The sequence below is a fragment of the Haliotis asinina genome, chromosome 1 (genome assembly GCF_037392515.1).
Source record: "Haliotis asinina isolate JCU_RB_2024 chromosome 1, JCU_Hal_asi_v2, whole genome shotgun sequence".
Classification (NCBI taxonomy): domain Eukaryota; kingdom Metazoa; phylum Mollusca; class Gastropoda; order Lepetellida; family Haliotidae; genus Haliotis; species Haliotis asinina.
The window spans coordinates 22,723,624-22,729,691 of record NC_090280.1 but is presented as its reverse complement, the minus strand read 5'-3'; the positions used below and the strand labels follow the sequence as shown (position 1 = coordinate 22,729,691).

The window sequence follows — 6,068 nt, the reverse complement described above, 5'->3', positions numbered from 1 at the left end:
TGAATGAGTGAACCAGTCAGTCAGTGGTTGAATGAGTGGGTGATCACCAGAAATGGGCTTCACACATTGTATCCATGTGGGCGTTGATGGAGGACATATTCACAAAAAAACATATATTATTCACAGAGCAATATTGTAGCACAACGTAAGGTTCACTGGGAAATGTTTATAGGGAAATATTGTCCAGTGAAACTACATCATGTGACGCATTATATCAGAAACTGCATCTGTCAGTTTCTGCTCACCGTAGTAGTGACATTGTTTCTGGGTTTCATTGTGTCCGTAGCACTATATGGGTTTGGTATGTATGTGTCTTCAAAAAGTGAAAAATATATTGAATCTCTTATTTAAGCTGCTTTTCAGTTTAATGTTTCGCAACGTCTAACGTGTCAACGTATGTAGAATCACTAAGTTCTGATTCTAATTACCTTTTCGTAGACAGCTCTAGTCTCCATGACAACTGGATACCCACGCACTGTTACACGCGTTGATGAAGATGTTACCATGACCATGAACCCACAGAATGTCAGCTTTGTGTATTATGTATGGGTGAATGGTTCGGTATCTGTGAGACTGTTACTGGTTTACCCCTTGTCACACCGTGTAGTGGCACTCAGCAGGACCAGGATCAGATACACCGGGGAGGACTCACCATCACAGGCCGGACAGCTGAGGTTTACCATCTACAATGTTATTGTACAGGACGCTGGTACTTACTACTGTCAGGGAAGCAATGGACAGGATGTTACTGGATGTAGACAGGCCCTCGTTGTAGCACGTGAGTACTGAGTGGAGTTAACAGAACGGTATATAAGTAAAAGGATACGCCTACATTAAAACGTAATTAAGGATATATAAAGACGTGCGTGTGTGCGTGCGTGCGTGCATGCGTGTGCATGCGTGCGCTTGCAAGCCTACTCACAGATCCGGGGTAGAATTGATCTTCATTACCCCTTGCTTGTCGTAAGAGGCGACTAACGGGATTGGGTAGTCAGATCCGCTGACTTGGTTGACGCATGTCATCGTATCCCAATTGCATAGATGTATGCTCATGATGTTGATCACCGGGTTGTCTGGTCCAGACTCGATTATTTACAGACCGCCGCCATATATATGGAAGGTTGTTAAGTGCAGTGTTAAAACAACAGTCCAACCAACCACTTACTCGCAGTATATCCGAATCCACCTGTCTTATTAATCCCGAGCGCCATTCAGTGTAACATGCTCTATTTGTACAGATGACATCGAAGACGAATGTCATGTTGTTTTAAGATGTCCACTATATGATGATATCAGACGTGAGCTAATGGAACGCTGTGATACACTAGACAACTTCTCTGAACGCCAGGAGCGTGCTAGTTTTATACTTTCAGATCCTGTGATATGTCAAATAAACTATCTGTCTGTAACAGCACCCAGCATATCTAACGTCATTTTTGCGACGCACCTTGGGATCAATCCAGCCAACCCCCTCTCTCCGGGCAAAAGATTTATTCATTTGACCGGGGGGGAAGTAGTTGTGTCGTACATGTACTTTTAATCAACAAACCGGTTAGGAGTATTAACGTGTCGATGGAGTTTATTTAATTGACAATAAAGGCGAATACTTAATAAATAAAAGTGTCAGAGCATTTACTTTATTCAGTTTATTATGTCTCAGTGGATTCATATTGTAAAACATTTTTTACAGAGAGGCCAACCACACATTTAGTAAAACCATGTTTATTGGCACTGGTGTTAAAGTCTCGGATCATCTGTTACATTTTTCACAGAGAAGCCAGCCACACCTACTATCACCGGCCCTACCTCACCTGTATCAGGTGAGAATGTCACCCTCAGAATGCTCCTCCTCCCGGAGTCTACCCCCGGACCATCCCCCACTGACCATGACCTACATCTGGAGGAGGGACATGACCCTTCTAGAATCTGGTGATGAGTCTCCTACAGGTGGAGATGACCTGACAATAACCCACGTCAGCAGAGAGAACCAGGGAGACACCTACAGTTGCCAGGCTGTGGAGGAGGGGCTGGAGTCTGACTGGAGTCACGGACATGTACTGGATGTCCTTTGTGAGTAAGAACCTACCTTTGTTTACGGTACAGGAACCTCGCATATCTATGCAACTTAGCATACAACTTACATAGAACCGTTTTGTCCTGAATTATTATTATGATAGTACCTTTGTGGTTCTGATAGGACTTAATGACAGCTACATACTAATGTGTCCATTTATACAGCTCCAAACTCCACACCAGGTATACTCATAGCGCTAACAAAAAGGCATTACTGGTGTCCGTTGATATAGAACTTTCGGAAGAGAACACAGCCAGAATCTGTGGTGAAGGCTTTCAGCTTCAAAGGCAAGCGGTGTCAGGTGTTATGTCCAATATACACGAACACTTTAAAATTATGTAATGTCATTGTTTCTCACCTGGACATATATTTTAAATGAGCAAAAAACGGGCACGGACCACTCAGCTGAAATACAAAAGATCAACACAAAACCAACAATACATAATATGTACTGAATCAGATGAAAGTGTCAATTTATGTTCATCAGGCTTGCATATTTAAAGTAGCGGTAAATATGCAGATTTCAGAGAATGTAGATGCACGGTGACAAAGGTCAAAACAAGGTTATGCAAAACATCAGGAAAATACGGAAGACAGGAGACTCAATACCAACCACGGGGCTAAAAGTTCACGACATTTCAAGCAAACATTGCTGAGAGGTGGGCGTTCACTAAACGAAGGGGGTTTTAACTGGTTACCTTATAACTGATATTTCAGCCTTGATCGTGTTTCAACATGATGATTTCATATATACTCTTCCAAAAAGTAGGGGAACTGTACTTTCAATGTACGATTGTCGAAATTGGGAGATATATGGGATTGAATCATTGTTGATACAATAATAATGGATGTTTTGAGAATGCATCACCACATGGATTTCATTCAAAACAAAGTTGTTCGTTGAGTTAACCCCCTTGTTAGGTGATTGAAGTATGTCATGAAAATTTCAGGTTTACAATTTTCAGTCAGTAGTGTGTGATTTGACCCTGAAAACCCTGATCATGCACAGATGCAAGAAAATTATCGGAAAAAATAGTCTACAGTGATTTAAAGACCTGCCTGAGTACCCGTAAAGGTCCCGGGGTAGAATAGGCCTTCAGCAACCCATGCTTGCCATAAAAGGCGACTATGCTTGTCGTAAGAGGCGACTAACGGAATGGGGTGGTCAGGCTTGGTTGACACATGTCATCGGTTCCCATTTGCGCAGATCGATGCTCATGTTATTGATCACTGGATTGTCTGCTCCAGGCTCGATTATTTACAGACCGCTGTTATATAGCTGAAATATTGCTGAGTACGGCGTAAAACTTAACTTATTCACTCACTCACTCACTCATGGGGCTTTTGTCCTCAAAGGCGCTTCTTTTTAAAATAGTGACAATATTGGGTTTACAATTAAGAATACGGTAAAATGCATGAAACGTTGACGATATCTGGTACAGGCACTGATCTTTAGAGATATAATCGTAAGGGTATCAGATGAGATGTACATGAACGTCAAGGTAATATATGAATCGAATTGTCAACGTTGGTCAGGCGGAGCATACAAATGACAATATCGGACGTGTACACACAAAATACAGTTGACTGTAGATTCCAGTTGTTAACAAAATCACAGTTGAGCGGCTATCCAGCTCGAACAAACAAAACATTGGACGTTTTCCCTGCTGCGGTCGCGGTCGACCATCCAGTCGGAATACCTGACTGATACGTACACGTATATATGACTTAGAGGAACAAAAGCAGAATGTGCGCCATGTGTCGTCGTTTGCATTTGAATGAAACAGTAAGATCTTTGAAACTTGGAGTATTATATTGGTGAGCCTAGACTCGACAAGGCTAGCAGATGTAGATGTGATCAACACTAAAAGTAGAATTGGCATGAGTAAAAAATAAAACCTAACCAACTTCAAAAGTCTAAACCGAGAGTTGATGAAAAAATAATTCCAGTGAAATTGATATACAGTGGTATTGGTATGATAGAAGAAAATATCAAGTTATTATAACAAATTCTTATTTCTGATTATCTCACCTGCTTTGCAGATGGACCTTGGCAGATACAGTTTGACGACACAAAGGACAAGCTGGAGGTAGAAGAAGTGAAACCTGTGACAGTGAGATGTTCTGCTGACTGTAACCCTGCCTGCACTGTAACCTGGTGGGACACATCCAGACAGATGGCGATTACAGGACACAGGAAGGCTGTGTTGTCTGTACCAGCTGTAGATATGTCTGTGTCTGGACAGTACACGTGTCACGTCAACAACAGCCATGGGAATGCATCACGCAGCCTGACTCTAGAGATCTTCAGTAAGGCCTCCACAGATTCCGGAAACATGCTTTGTGACAGAATATGTAAAATTCAAGATTATATTTGAATGAGATATGTAATAAAGTTTTTACTCCCTTCAAATGGATGCAATGACAGTAGCACTGCCAACTTGACCGTTATTATTGGATCCCGCTATGAAATGGATCGATGGGTGCTGTATCGTGAACGCAACTGGTTGCATTGCAGTTGGAAAGTGTTATTTCTGATGAACATCGCAAGGGTCAAGTCATGAACCTAATTAAAATCTTCTTAAGAGGGGTGATGTTCCTGGGTTATAAGTGATATGAAACTCCACTCATTTACTCACTCACTCATACCCACCAATTTACCCGCGCACACCCTCACCCATACCCACCCACTCAGATTCGCAGATTCGGGGTGGCCCTGGTTATATTTGTAATCCTGGTATAAATTATATCTCTGGTATTTTGTAATCACATCATGTACCTTAAATAAAGCAACATATCTGGAAATCTTATTGTGATATTCAGGTGAGGCAATTTCCCATTTCTACTGGCCTTTGAGAGTTGAACAATACCTGCATTTTTTAAAGATACAATGCTGGTTTATCCAAGATGTAACATTAGTTTTTGTATTAGGAACACTCTTAATTTTAATGTGTAGATGTATTTGTTGAAAGAAATTAATTCTTGTTTCGTTGCTTGGCTTGGCATGGAGGCCAGTAAATCCTGTACATACATTCCATCCATTTCTCCGACACAGAGAACTGCAGCACTGATTGATTTCTCTTACTTCAGATCAAGGATGTGAGGTCAGTCGAAGATGACCAATCAGTCAAGTACTCCGACGAAGTTCTCTTCTACGTGGACAAGTATGAGTTAGTGTAATAGCAGTGTACCCATGGAATATGACACTTGTTAACTTAAACTCTGTTATGAAGACATATTAAGGCTGTGGACTTGAGAGAGAGAAATGATAGCTTGGAAGCCATGCATGGAGCAACATCAAGAGGTAACAGGGATGTTACATTATGTAACACACATCAACAAGAGAAGCTAGAATGTCATATTTATAATACAGTTATATCAACTTGTGTGTCACGTGAATGTTAAGCAGGTGTACGAAGTAAAGTTAGGGTTGAATACGGCTGATATACGATCACTAGCAGGCATTGGATTGAAGATCAGTATAGTTGTCATTCATTTGGTGAAGAACATCCACACACCTTGGGGAAGAAGTCACTTGTGTAACATTTGTGTAACATCACGGTTGGCATGCGTGAAAAATTCATGAAACATCATGGTGTATCTGTGTGAAACATCACGTAACATCAAGATGTATCTTTGAGAATCATCCATACATGATAACAAACTGGTGTGACATCCCATCGGAAGTGAACAGAATATTCTTGATTAAGAGTTTCGAGATGTGTGATGAATGTCATAATTCCACTGTCTGACAGTCAGCAGCCAAGTTTTCTTCTATCATGTGGGAGAGAAAGCGATGAATGTTCTTGTATATATTCTGTGTGGGGAAACGTGGGCCATGTTTTCAGCCTCTTTGTACATAAAACATAAAGTATCTCATATCTGTCAACTTTTTCACACATTTCAGTACGTTGCCATAAGAGTAAGTAATCATGCATGCTAAATATTTGTCATGAGAGTTTACTGGGGAAGCACAACTGAAACTGGTGGTCAA

General features: G+C 41.1%; 1 pseudogene; it reads left to right on the top strand.

The window, feature by feature from the left end:
- The first annotated feature begins 504 nt into the window (after positions 1-504).
- Positions 505-4,452, top strand: LOC137260124 (cell adhesion molecule 4-like; annotated as a pseudogene).
- The last annotated feature ends 1,616 nt before the right edge of the window (positions 4,453-6,068 follow it).